The sequence below is a fragment of the Sus scrofa genome, chromosome 13 (genome assembly GCF_054392235.1).
Source record: "Sus scrofa isolate SSC_HxYL_T2T_F1_AM1 chromosome 13, Sscrofa_HxYL_maternal_Yorkshire_Landrace_v2.0, whole genome shotgun sequence".
Classification (NCBI taxonomy): Eukaryota; Metazoa; Chordata; class Mammalia; order Artiodactyla; family Suidae; genus Sus; species Sus scrofa.
The window spans coordinates 116561249-116575937 of record NC_139395.1 but is presented as its reverse complement, the minus strand read 5'-3'; positions in this window follow the sequence as shown (position 1 = coordinate 116575937).

The window sequence follows — 14689 nt, the reverse complement described above, 5'->3', positions numbered from 1 at the left end:
ACACAATAGAATACTATTCCGCCATAGGAAAGAACAAAATAATCCCATGTGAAGCAACATGGATGGAGGTAGAGACTCTCACACTATGTGAGGTAAGTCAGAAAGATAAAGACAAATACTATATATCACATATCTGGAATCTAATATATGGCACAAATGAACCTATGTACAGAAAAGAAATGAACTCATGGACTTAGAGAACAGACTTGTGGTTGCCAGGAGGGAAGGGGAAGGAGTGGGATGGACTGGGAATTTTGGGTAAAACAAAAAAGAGGAGTTCCATCATGGCTTAGAAGAAACAAATCTGACTAGCATCCATTAGGAAGCAGGTTTGATTACTGGCCTTGATCAGTAGGTTAAGGATCTGGTGTTGCTATGAGATGTGGTATAGGTCACAGACGTGGCTCAGATCTAGTGTTGCTGTGGTTGTGGCACAGGCCAGAGACTATAGCTTGAATTCGACCCCTAGTATGGGAACCTCCGTATGCTGCTGATAAGGCCCTAAGAAAGAAAGAAAGAAAGAAGAGAGAGAGAGAGAGAGAGAGAGAGAGAGAGAGAGAGAGAGAGAGAAAGAAAGAAAGAAAGAAAGAAAGAAAGAAAGAAAGAAAGAAAGAAAGAAAGAAAGAAAGAAAGAAAGAAAGAAAGAAAGAAAGAAAGAAAGAAAAGAAAGAGAGAGTTACCTGTGAGGGATCTGCTGTAGCACACAGTGAGCTCCCCAAATATTCTATGATCATCTATGTGGGAAAAAAAAGTCCGAAAGAGAATGGATGTGTGTACATATATGACTGAGTCACTTCATTGTACAGTGTAAATTATCACAAACTTGTAAATCTTTTTTAAAATAAAAAAAAAATTAAAAAAGAATCCTTTTTTTTTTTTTTTTTTTTTTGCTTTTTAGGGCCACAGGTGTGGCATATGGAAGTTCCATATGGGGGATCAAACTGGAGCTATAGCTATAGCTGCTGACCTATACCACAGCCATAGCAATCCAGGATCCAACCCACATCTGCTATCTACACTACAAATCACCACAATGCCAGACCATTAACCCATTGAGTAAGGCCAGGGATCAAACCCACATCCTTGTGGATACTTGCTGGGTTTGTTGCCACTGAGCCATGGTGGGAACTCACAAAGTAATCTATTTTTATGTCAATATTTCCATATTAAAGTTCCACTTTAGCCACAGCATTTTTATTGGAAACTTTTACATAAAAAAGGCTGAGGAAGGGATTGGCAAATGATGCCTATAAGTTTTCAAATATTATTTCATCTATTTATCCACAAACTTTTCCTACTCAAAGGGATGAAAGAAGAAAGTCTCACAGACTGCAAAACATTTCTCTAGCTTCTATTGGTAAAATATTATTGTCCTAAGCAAATACTGGATAGCACCAATGCCCAGAACTAAGATTATTAAAGTATTACTATAGAAAAGCTGATGCTATAATTATCACAGAGTATACTGATATCAAGTGTGGTGTTAAGTCTAAAAAGATTTTTTAAATTTTGTTTTTCACTTCTCTATTATCATTACAATGCTACAAGGAAAAAAAGAATCTGACAGCTACATTATGGATTTATGCAAATTACCACAAAGTAAGCAAAATAGCAGACACCTTTATACAAGAGGAAAATGTTCCAAAGCAGGTGCACTAGAATCTTTTCATGACTGTCAAAAACTGTACCCTGTGAACTATTTCTTGAATTAATTTAGAATAATTTTCTCCAAATATAGAAATCTTCATTCAGAGTATCAATTTGCAGTGGCCTTCCAAATGCCAAGCAAATAGTCTTTAATATATTCTCTGAGTCGATGCAAACAATTAAATGAAAAGAAATTCCTTCTATAGAGGTTCAAGGATTTTTAGTATTATTTAATGGATATTTAGGTTTTAGTGATTTTATTCCCTTTGGTCACTATTTGGCTATCTAACATTCTGTGTATGAAAAGTTAGTATCTACTTCCATCTACTTCTAATTTATTGACTTCCACTTCAGAATGCTCAGTGACTTATATGATACAGAATAAATTAGACCTCATTGATTTCCGCTATAATCATACCTATTGTGTAGCCTTCATTTATTATATCTATCATTTGCTTTCTTTTCTCTCCCAGGTAAATAATTTTTTTTTATTTTTAGTAAGTTCTGAGCAAAGGGCAACCTTGTCCTTTTTATTTGTCTCATTCTCCTCTCAACTTGTTTAATCAGCCTTTAAAAGTTACTGTAAATCAACTTGACTGTTGCATTCAAGATAAAAACACACTTTGATGCAGAACTTTAATTGATTTTTCATTCTAGTTGTGGGATTAAAAGAGATTGATCACTGTCAGTTAGAAACTTGTTTAAAAACTAATTATATAAATAAGAATATTTGAGATAATGCTATACATATTTCTACCCTTAAAGATTAAAGCCCCCCAAATATCAAATAGCATCAAAAAGAAACTTTAATTATAAAGTAAGTATTGAGAAAGCTTAATTCATGGGTGAAAGATCTAAATAATACAATTATTAAATAAATTACATTTATATTCTCATATATATAATGTAACTGTAAAAAGTTTTAACTTTCTATCAAATATATTTAAATTAACAAAATTGTTATTTAAAAATTCAACTGCTAAATCTTTTTTTCTTTTTTTTTTTTTTTTGCTTTTTAGGGCTGTATCTGCAGCATATGTAGGTATGTAAGTTCCCAGGCTAGGGGTCAAAACAGAGCTACATCTGGCAGCCTATGCCACAGCCACAGCAATGTGGGATCCAAGCCATGTCTGTGACCTACACCTCAGCTTACGGCAACCCACTGAGCGAGGCCATGGATCGAACCTGCATCCTCATGTATCCTAGTCAGGTTCATTAACTTCTGAGCCATGAAGGGAACCCCCCCTAAATCTTAAACATGTCAAATTTTAGAAAATTGAGTCCAAGTTTTAAAAGGTCCTATGAATGTCCCCTTACTGTATAAGATTTTCTATTTATTTAAATAAGCTCCTAAAAACTTCTCACTATAAGTTTTGTAGAAAAAATCTATTATTTACACTAATATTAGAATATAGTAGTACCATGCCCATCATTCCTTAATAGTAAGAAATTCTGAGTAAATTAGTGAATAAAGCTAGATACATGTAAACTAATTTGGATAAATTGGTGTACCTTTTATTCCATTATCATTAATTGACACTGGTGTTTTAACACCTTTTTTTTGTAGTCATGACCTTATTTTATAATAGTTGCTGGTAAAGACTTTGAGGTAAACGAAGAAATAGTCTCAAAAGACAAAATATAAATGACTAAGAAATATATTTTTAAATGTTCAACACCAATAGTATCAAAGATATTAAATAAGGCAATAACTTTAATTCACTTTTGTCTTACCAAATTAATAAAGTATTGTAAATACCCATTTCCTGAGCTCAAACAATGTTGGAGAATTACATTGTTAAAACTGTTAAAGATCTGGAGGAAAGTACAGGCTGCCACATAATTACATCAAAACCCTTTGCAATGTACCTATGTAGAAATCTCATTTCTTGGGATTTACACTAAGGAAAGTAATTTTAAAATTCTTTGCATTTTTGTTTATTACACTCAAATATGAACCCACATTTAGAAATCTACCAATAGACTTGGAGTTACCGTCGTGGCGCAGTGGTTAACGAATCCGACTAGGAACCATGAGGTTGCAGGTTAGATCCATGCCCTTGCTCAGTGGGTTAAGGATCTGGCCTTGCTGTGAGCTGTGTGTAGGTCGCAGACGCGGCTCAGATCCTGCGTTGCTGTGGCTCTGGCGTAGGCCTGCAGCTACACCTCCGATTAGACCCCTAGCCTGGGAACCTCCATATGCCCCGAGAGCGGCCCAAGAAATGGCAAAAAGACAAAAAAAAAAAAAAAAAAAAAAAAAAAAACTACCAATAGACTTGTTAAATAAACAATGCATAAAACTAGAAATATCATAGCCATTAAATGTAAGAGAATGATATTTCTTGCTACTGAAAGATGTTCACATATTAAAAATTAAATAGAAAACAAACACCACCACAATATGAAACTGTGAGAAAAGAGTTAACACAGCTGGCCTACCTGCTATAATGTCTATTTATAAAGTTGGCTCTTGGCTAGAATCTGGGAACACCGATTTTAGGAAGGTTCCTAAAACCATTAACTGAGACGAGTGGTTCTGCATAACTCAACTATGAAAAAATAATCATGATTTAGACTAAAAACCTTCTTTTCTTTTGATAATCCAGAATCTGATTATATGTCAGGCAGAGGGTGCCTACTTGATCAACACCCAATAAAAACCTGAGCACTAAACTAAATCTCTTATTTCACATGTATGTCACAATTAAGTATTGAAAGAATTAAACATGTCTTGTGACTCAACTAGAGAAGAACTTTGAAGCTTGCAACTGTTTTCCCCAAACTTTGCCCGTGTGCCTTTTCTCTTTGCTTATTGTTATTTTCTTTCTTTCATCAAAATGTATCATTATGATTATACTGAGTCTGCAAAGACCTCCTGAGACATTAAATCTTGGGGTCCTTGGTGAGCTTTGACATGGAAATATTTTTGAATGTAATAAATATGTGAAAATGAATAAGGGAAAAAACTATCATTATTAAGATTATTAGTGGTAAATTATACAAACTTTTCTTAATTTTAGTCATCAGTACTCCTACCCTATCTATGAGTTTTGTAATTAATAAAAATAAATACCACCATTCAATAGTTGACCTATTGAATGATTTCCTCTTGTTCCTGATAATGTGCGAATAAAGAATGTATACATGTATATGTAAATGGGTCACCATGCTGTACAGTATAAAATTGACAGAACACTGTAAACCAGCTATAATGTAAAAAAATTAAAATCATATTAAAAATAATAAAATAAAAATTTAAAAAGATAAAATAAGAACCCTAGAACAAGTCTAATGCTTACAAAAGCTACATTTGGAATTGGTGAAACAGATGATCAACTTTAAATATACAGAAAGTATACAGTAATTGTCATTATCATGACAAACATTCAAAATATTATTAATTTCCACACTGCTTTCAAAACATTTTATTAATTTGCTTGTATATATGTAATTATCCTGTTATTCGTTTCTTAACACCATACCAAATTAAATCTGAAGCCAAAGCCAATCTATTTTTGTGTTTGACATTAAAAAATTGTTTCATGTGACACAGATTTGAACATTTTTATATTTCATTTCTGCATGTACTAATTTTCTCAGCAGTAATTTCTATTGATTCCTGAAGTGTCATTGATTTGTCTACTTACACATATTTATTTACACATATTCATGTACTTAAGGGAGATAATTTGGGGAAAACTTTAGGGAAAAATTAGCAAATGAATACACAAACTAACAAATATAAATACTGGTTAATTTGTTTCTAATGTAAAGAAAATTGCACAAATAAAAAAATTTAAATAGAAGTTTTAATCTATTTACAACCAACTCTTAATCTCATGTGTATTAATTTCTAAGTTATGTCACCTAACAACAAAATAAACCTTTTTCCACTTCAAATAGATTACTGTGGTAGGTATAACTTTTTTTCTTTGGCCAAGAATCCATAAGTGTTGAGGGATTTAAATATTTCACCTACAAAATATTTTATTTTTATGTATCAAAAATACAGAACCTAAAAAATAGATTTAAATTTAATGTAATTTGGCTTTTGGTACAAATAGGAATAGAGCTTAATATATATGCTCAGAGATTTAGAAAGAGTATGATTCTCAAAAATTTAGGAACTCAAATTTTTAAAGTTCCATTAATGTAGATCTATTTTATTGTAAAAGGATATGTGATACTTCACTTGTCATAAAGCAGAAACAGGAAATAGAAAAGTCTAGTTAAGCGTATTTTGTAATTTTTTAAAAATCTTAAATAAAATCAGACCTTATTCATTCTTTGAAGCTAGAGGATCACATTCTCTTTCAAATATATTTATATTAGTCCAGGTGAACCTTATTACATTTCAAAGTACAAGTTTTTGCATGTTAAAATAGAGTTCTTATCAGATATATGTTTTTCATTTTTATTGTTACTTATTTGGCCTTATTAAGATTTTTTGGGTTTCGTAGGGAACACTGAGGAAAAATTACAGATAATATTTTCCTTCTTTGTTTAAAGCTGTCATTGAATGTTCCTACACATTTTGTAATTAATAGAAATTTTCTGGGCCACCCTATTGTTTAAGACCTCTGGTGAAATCACACGCTTCAGTGTTTGACTATTTATTTGGTTTGGCTGCCACTCTGGGAACAATTTAGATTGCTTGAAGAATGTGCACAAAATAATGAGACTGATTGACAGCTGAAGTGAGGTAAAAAATCCCATAAAAGTAAAAGTGAAACTTTTTTTATTCCTTTAGGCTTTTTCTTCCTTTTTTATAAAAATATTTTGAAATGTTATATATTGAATTATCATTTAGTCTTTAATCAGCTGGATTCTTATTTTATGTGAGTGTACAATGAAATACAGAGAGAACAAAAGCCAAATTTCTAAGAAGTATTTATGCCTTCTTATCTTTGTTTTAATGGTAAAGTACTGACTTTTATTCTAACTTACCAAATAGTTTTTATTTCATTTTGTTAAAAACGTCTCACCATTTATGCATTTTACAAAGTAAATTTCATGATTTTTAGCTGATTTATTCCTTTCTAACATTCTTTATTTCTCAATTGGTAACTGAGGATTTCAAAACCGAGTCTTCTAAAGTTGTAATATTATCATTAATCTATGTTAAAGAAGAATCCAGAGGCTCCCTCTCACTTCTACAGAAATTCCACCCCCTCAATGACAGAATGAATCAATTTATTCACTAATTCAGAGGATTCCTTTCCAAACTTCAAGGTCAAGTATATTTTTGTAAATCAAAAATACGTTTCTTATGCTGAATCACTTTGGATTAGTAGGAATACAATATTCAAGAAAAGAATGTTTTCCCTTGCTTGTTGAAAAAGTGATCAACTAAAAAGTATCTGAAAGAGAATAGATGTGTGTATATGCATGACTGGTCACTTTATTGTACAGCAGAAATTATCACAACCTTTTATATCAACTATACTTTAATAAAACAAAAAAATTAAAAAAAAGAAAATGTCAGTGTAGACAAAATGTTAAAGCTAAATAGCATAAAATTTGTTTGGGCATATATCCAGACAAAACTTTCCTTGAAGAAGATGCATGCATCCATATGTTCATTGCAGCACTATTCACAATAGCCAAGACATGGAAACAACCTAAATGTCCATTGACAGATGAATTGATTAAGAAGATGTGGTATATATACACAACGGAATACCACTCAGCCATAAAAAAGAACAAAATAATGCCATTTGCAGCAACATGGATGGGACTAGAGACTCTTATACTAAGTGCAGTAAGTCAGAAAGAGAAAGACAAATACAATATGATATCACATATCTGGAATCTAATGTATGCCACAAATGAACCTTTCCACAGAAAAGAAACACATGGACTTGGAGAAAAGACATGTGGTTGTAAAGTGGAGGGGGAGGGAGTGGGATGGACTGGGAGTCTGGAGTTAATAGATGCAAATTATTGTTTTTGGAGTGGATAAGCAATGAGATCCTGCTGTATGGCACAGGGAACTCTATCCAGTCACTTGTGATGGAACATGATAGAGGATAATGTGAGAAAAAAAAATTATATATATGTACATATACATACACACACACACACACACACACACACACACACATATATATGAATGACTGGGTCACTTTGCTGCACAGTAGAAATTGACAGAATACTATAAATCAACTATAATGGAAAAATAAAAATCATAAAATACAAAAAAAGAAAATGTGTATAAAGATTGTTTGATGGCATTCACAATCCTATTTCCTACTCTGTTAGAACTTCTTGCTGCCTGTGTTCCATGAGATTCAATTTTGAGCAATGAGAAGCCTGCCAAGTGATTTCTAGGACTGTTTTTGCTTTCCTGCTAAATGATAACAGCTCTGGCATTGACTTTTCTCTTCACGTTTGGAGATGCCATCCTGAGGACAAGAAGCAAAATGCCAGTCTGTTATGATGATGGAATAGAAAGCCAGAAAGATGAATCCTTAAGTTACTTATCAGTGCCTACAACCAACCAAACTCCCCCTAGTTTTATTACTGTAAATTTAAAAAAAAAATTGCTAAATTTGTGAGAGATACTGTAAGTAGCATTTCCTGCTACCCGTAAGTAGATATAAACAAATGCACTTTTTAGAAGATATAAAAGATGGAATGAATGACTTGATATTACACGAAAGTAAGCCTGAAATCATAAAAGATAAAATCAATGAGAATCTAATATGGAGCTGGACAGAAAACAGAAAATGCACAAGTATTTTCATGTGAGTAAGAAGAGATGGTTCAAAATAAAAGATTGTTCCTTATTAAACTATTGCCTTTTCTGACTTGATTAAATCTATGAATTGCTTTAACTTAGAACAGATATAGCCTTCAAATAAAGCTCAGAGTCCCTTACATAATTAAATTCTCTGATAATAACAACTATGCACCTACAAAAATAAATCCACTCACTCGCCCTGTGCCACAAAATAAGATGCTCAAAAGGACAGAGAAATAAATATAAAGAAAGTAAAACCTTCTCAATGCTCTGAAACTTTATCTTTCCTTTCTTTTTAGGGATCTGGTGTTTATATTGCTGATTTATAAGAATTATTTTATCAAATTAGTCTTTTTTCATAATTTATATTAATTATATTTTATTATTCTACTTTATTTTTATTTAATATTTTGCTATGCAGAAGACTTTATTTTTTATGTAATAAACTGTGTTATGTGTTATGTTTTACCTCTTGACTTCCAGTTCTGTTAAATAATATGGTGAAATAAATATCTTGATAACTTGATATTTTTTAACTTTCTTTTATCACTGTCATGTCTAAGACCTTATTCCTATTTATTCATGATGCAGATAAATAAGATCTTTTGGGGTTTTTTTTTTGGATTTTGGATTTTTTTTTTTTACTCTTTTAATTTATTAGAGTTGATTTACAATGTTGTCCCAAGTTGGATTTTTGAATAGAAAAAGAAAGAAAGATTAATGTTCAGGGTATCGCCTACCCCTTTCCCCCCCAAAAAAATGAATTCTTCAGCATTGAAAAGGAAGAAGCAAAGGGAAACTAGAGGTAGAGCTTGTGCCACTATAGTGAATTAAAGAGGAAATGAAGAAAGATAGACACTGCCTGCCCCTAACATGGTCTTAAGGAGACAGAGACATTAGCAAATTTAACTTAAAATGGATTGCAGGTCAAATGTAAAGTGCAAAATATAAAGCTCTTAGAAGATGACATAGGAAATGACCTAGATGACCCTGAGTATGGTGATAACCTTTTCAGATGCAACACCAAAAACATGTCCCATGAAAAAAATAATTGATAAACCAGATTTAAGATAAATTAAAACCTTCTTGGAGAAAATATTTGCAAAAGACACATATGATAAAAGACTGGTATTTGAAAGACACAAAGAACTCTCAAAACTCAACAATAAGAATCAAACAACCTAATTAAATAATAGCCAAAGATCTTAACAGATATCTCACCTAAGAAAATATACAGATGGCAAATATGCATATGAGCATATGCTCCAAACAATATCTTATCAGGGAAATGTAAATTAAAAAAACAATGGGACACCACTATATATACCTATTAGAATGGCCCAAAAGCCAGAGTACTTGTAACCCAAAGATGTGGCACTTACAAAGATGTGGAGCAATAAGAATTTTCATTCATTATTGATGGGAATACCAAAAAAAAAAAAAAAAAAAAAAAAAGTGCAGCCATTTGGAAGACAGTTTGGTGGTTTCTTTAAAACCTAAATATACTTTTATCATATGATTCAGCAGCCATGCTCCTTGGTATTTGCCCAAGGGAAATGAATACTTATATCCACAGAAAACTCTGCATATTGATGTTTGGAACAGCTTTAATCATAATCATTAAAATTTGAAAGCAACCAAGATGTTTCTCAGTAGGTGATGGATAAACTGTAGTACATCTAGACAGTGAAATAATTTCAGTGCTAAAAAGTGATGAGCTATTAAGCCATGCGAAAACACAGAGGAATGCATATTAAATGCATATTAAATGCATATTACTAAGTGAAAGAAGCAAATCTGAAAATGCTACACTATGTATGATTTCAACTATATAACCTGAAGAAAAAGGAAAAACTATGTAGACAATAGAAAGATCAGTGGTTGCCAGGGTTTGGGGTGAGGGGGTATGCATGAATAGACTGAAGCACAGAGTATTTTTAGGGCAATGAAAATATTCTGTATAATATTACAATAATGGACGTGTGTTATACATTTGTTCAGACACATAAATTCTATAGCATCAATAGGGAATCTTAATGTAAACTGCATTGTGGGTGATTATGATGTGTCAATGTAAATTTATTCTTGGTAAAAAAAAAAAAAAAGTACCATTTTGGTGAATGACATTGATATACAAGTGTTGGGGCAGGGAGTCTACTGAAAATCTCTGTGCCTTCTTCTCAATTTTGTTGCAAACATAGAACTACTCTAAAAAAGTAAAGTCTTTTAAAAAAGAATCAGAAGAGGAATGCAATGGGGGAAGACAGAGACTGGGGCATGAGAAATATTCAATACACTGTTGCTGGCCTTATAGACAGAGGGTCCAGTCCATATATAAGGGCTACTTAAGAGCTAATAATGAAAAGATGACCTCTGGTCAAAGCCAGCAAGGAAGCAGAGACTTCAGTCCTACAAGTTCAAGCAACTTAACTCTCCTAATAAGCTAAATGAATTTAGAAGTGGAATCTTTTTTACAGCCACCAGTAAAAACCCAGCCTAGCCAACATTTAGGCTTCATAAGACCCCAAACAGAAAATTCAGACACACTATTCCAACCTTTAAATAAATGAGTGTTGATGTCAGCACCAAATTTGTGGTAATCTGTTATTTAGTAGTAAAAAACTAATACAGAGTTCTTGTATATGAGTATAAAGCTGATAAACACAATACATGTACATACAATATATACATAAATGATCCTTCCAATATAATAATTTAATAGTTCCTTGACCTTCTTTCTTTCAATGATCTTGATCTCCACTTCCCCTTAGCCACTCGTACTTATGGTCAAACCCTATACATTGCCATTACTAATATTTTTTACAAATTCAATTTAACAATCACACTTTTCAAATGTGACCTACTATTTTATCGGCTTACTGTCCTTAAAGCCTTGATTATAACAATCATTTAATTGTACCTTGTCAGCAGTCTATTAATACCACCATACTTCATTCATGCACATCTTCCTCTTATACTTACAGCCAGCCCTCAGTACCTATAGGGGATTAATTCTAGGACACTTTGATGATAACAAAATCTGCGGATGCTCAAATTTCATAGTCAGCCTTCCATATCTGAGGTTCGGCCTCCACAGATTCAACCAACTGCACATGGTATAGTACCATAGGATGCATGTATTGAAAAAAAAAATCTGTATAAATGGACCTGTGTAGTTCACACCTGTGCTGTTCAAGGGTCGACTGTGCTTTCCTTCTAAAACATTCAGTTCCTTGAGGAAGCATTATCATCACTCTTTAAAACACATATTCAAGTCAATCTCATATTTTGCTTCTGTGCTCACTTAATTGGGAACCATAGGTTAAATATGACTCTCCACCTCTGTTTAGCTAGAAACTGGCATCTAAGCACAGTTGGATAAAACACCACCATGATATTGCTTTTGGTCCCTGATTATTTGCCTCAAGTGGACAATATTACCTATAATTCCACTGTATTTCTTACTCCAGCCACTCTCACTCTCAAAGGCTCCTAGACAAATGGTCTTTGTTCTTATTTAAATTCTAAAGAATGCTTTAAAATACAATGTCCCACTCAAATATTTTTAAGGTTGCATCTAAAACTTCTCACAATTTTAAATTTGTTTATATGTCTTTAATAAGAAAGTAAAATATTAAATAATTTGTGAGATAAATGAGAAATGCCATTACTTGGAATAAACATTTTGTATATTTTACAATAGATGTTAAGTATCTCATTCAATAAAGCACATAAACACTGAAAAAATATCACAGAAAATTTTACCTATGGATTTCATCAAATGTATCCCTTTTTCCAAAATGGGATAAAATATTCCCATTTCTAATAATGTTAAACTTCATGCCTTTTCTACTCAAATAATCAATATCTTGTTTTCTAGTCTCACTCAGCTCCATCATTTAGTAACTGACAATTCCATCTACACAGGTTTCAAACCAAAACCCTTACACTCATCCTTGCCTTCTTTTTCTCATATTCTACATTAAACTCAGCAATATTTCCAACTGATTCTGCCTTTAAAATATATCCAGATTTAGATTATGTACCCTTCCCTCTGTTACTACAACCCTTATTCAAGACATCATCTCTCCCCTGGATTTTTGCAGGCCTTAAACTTGGTCTCCATATCTCTGTGCTTGGCTACCTCCATCTACTTTTAACATAGCAGCCAGTGAAGCCACTAAAATTAAGTTGAACCATTTCACTGCATGTTCAAACACCTCCAATGACTTTCTACCTCAGTGAGAGTAGAAGCCAAACATGTTTTTATAATGAATTAGGCTCAAACACTCTCTATCCTCCCTTCTATTACCATTCTCATCTTATTTCCTAACCTTCTTCTCATTCTCTTTCTACTCTAAACCCAAGTTCATATTTACTGTTTCTCAAATATGCCAATCTTGCCTTGAGGCTTGGGACAGTGCATTTGCCTTTTTATTTTCTGCCTGGACTGCTCTTGGTCCTAGATACCCACAATATGCAAAACTTCATCTCCTACCATCTTATTCAAATGATACTATACAACACAACTGTTTTAAATATGATAACTGTACAGGAAAAACAACATTCCTTCATGGTTCTCCTTTACTCACACACTCACAATACTTCACTTCTGACACTTCTGGTCACTAAATGTATAGAGGTTTTCCATACCTAACAGTTCCCTCTGACAGTGACAGTGAGTCCTACAGTTTAACTCAATTCTGACACAGTTCCACAAGACTGGTCCTCTCTCTTTCAGATACCAATCGAAAGTCACAGGTTGTCATCTTTACTTCTCCCCAACTGACTGTAAATCAGGATTCCCATGATTCCTTCCTTGAGTTTGATAATTTGCCAGAATAGCTACTAGAATTGAGGGAAACACTTGATATTTACTAGTTTATTATAAAAGCATACGATAAAGGATATAGATGACAATCCAGATGGAAGAAATGCAAAGGGTGAATCAGGGGAGAAGGAATGCTGTTTCCATGCCCTTACCAGGCACCCTGCCCTCTATACTTCCTGTGTACAGCAAGCCAGAAGCTCTCCAAATCCTGCCTTTGGGGATTTTTATGGAGACTTCATTACATATGTGTATTTAATCATTAACTCCATTTCCAACCCCCCTCCCCTTTCTAGAGGGTGAGGAGTGGGGCTGAAAATTCCAAGCTTCTAATTATGGCATGGTCTTTCTGGTGACCAGTTCCATTTAGAAGCTATTTAGGAGTTGCTTCGTTAGAACAAAAGATACTCCTGTGATCCTCCAAATCTCAAGGAATTTAGTAATTCTGTGTCAGGAACTGGGGTCAAAGAACAAATATTAGAACAAAAGATGTTCCCAGTACACATCACTTAGGGAAATATAGGAGTTTAAGGAGCTCTGTGACCAGAACTGAGGAAAGAGACCTATATGTATATGTATGTGTGTGTGTGTATATGTATATGTATATTTCAAGTATTTCACAGTAACATATTTTAACATTTGGTAAAACTAGACTCATCGTTCTTTTATATAATAGTAGATGTTTATTTATTTATCGTATTCACTTTAGAACCCTATTGTTACTTTCACAGGTATCACCGTGGGTCTCAAGATTAATTGATGAATTAAAAATGCAGTGCTCTCCATTACAGAATAAGGTTTTTATTTCTATGTATTCAAGTTCTTTTATTGTCCTTCAGTCAAGTTTTACCATGAGAGTCACATAGATTTGGTTGATGTCTTGTTCAATTTATTTCTAGGGATTTTAATTTTGTGGTTCTGCTGAAAAGAGGATTATTTCTTCTACCATATAATCTCCAGTATTGCATAGTCTGGCCAATAATAGTTTAGAGCTAAGAAACCTTTTTTTTTTTGGTTGCTTTATTTTAGTTCTATGGCCATTATCTTATGGACTTTTTTCTTATTTTGATTGCATATTTTACAGCTTCAAGTTAGACAGTTATGAAATCTGCTATTAGTATTTTCTGCTCTTTCAAATAAAGTTTAAAACCTCTTGTTTCTATTCTCCTAACTTCACTGACTAGTACTTCAAGAACAATGTTAAGTAAACAAAGTAGTAAGACTCCTCCTAGCTAATTATTGCTTATAGTGGGAATGCCACTTGTGTTTCACAACTAACTTGATTGTGTCTTTGGCTGGGTGCACAGTCTCATTATGTTAAGGATATGGAGATATTTAAAAGACCTATTATTACTATTAGATATGAATATAAAATTGTATAAAATGACTTTTCAACATACATAGTAGGAACATACTTTTTTTCTACTTAAACTATACATATGTTGAATTATATGCTCCTAATATGCATCCAA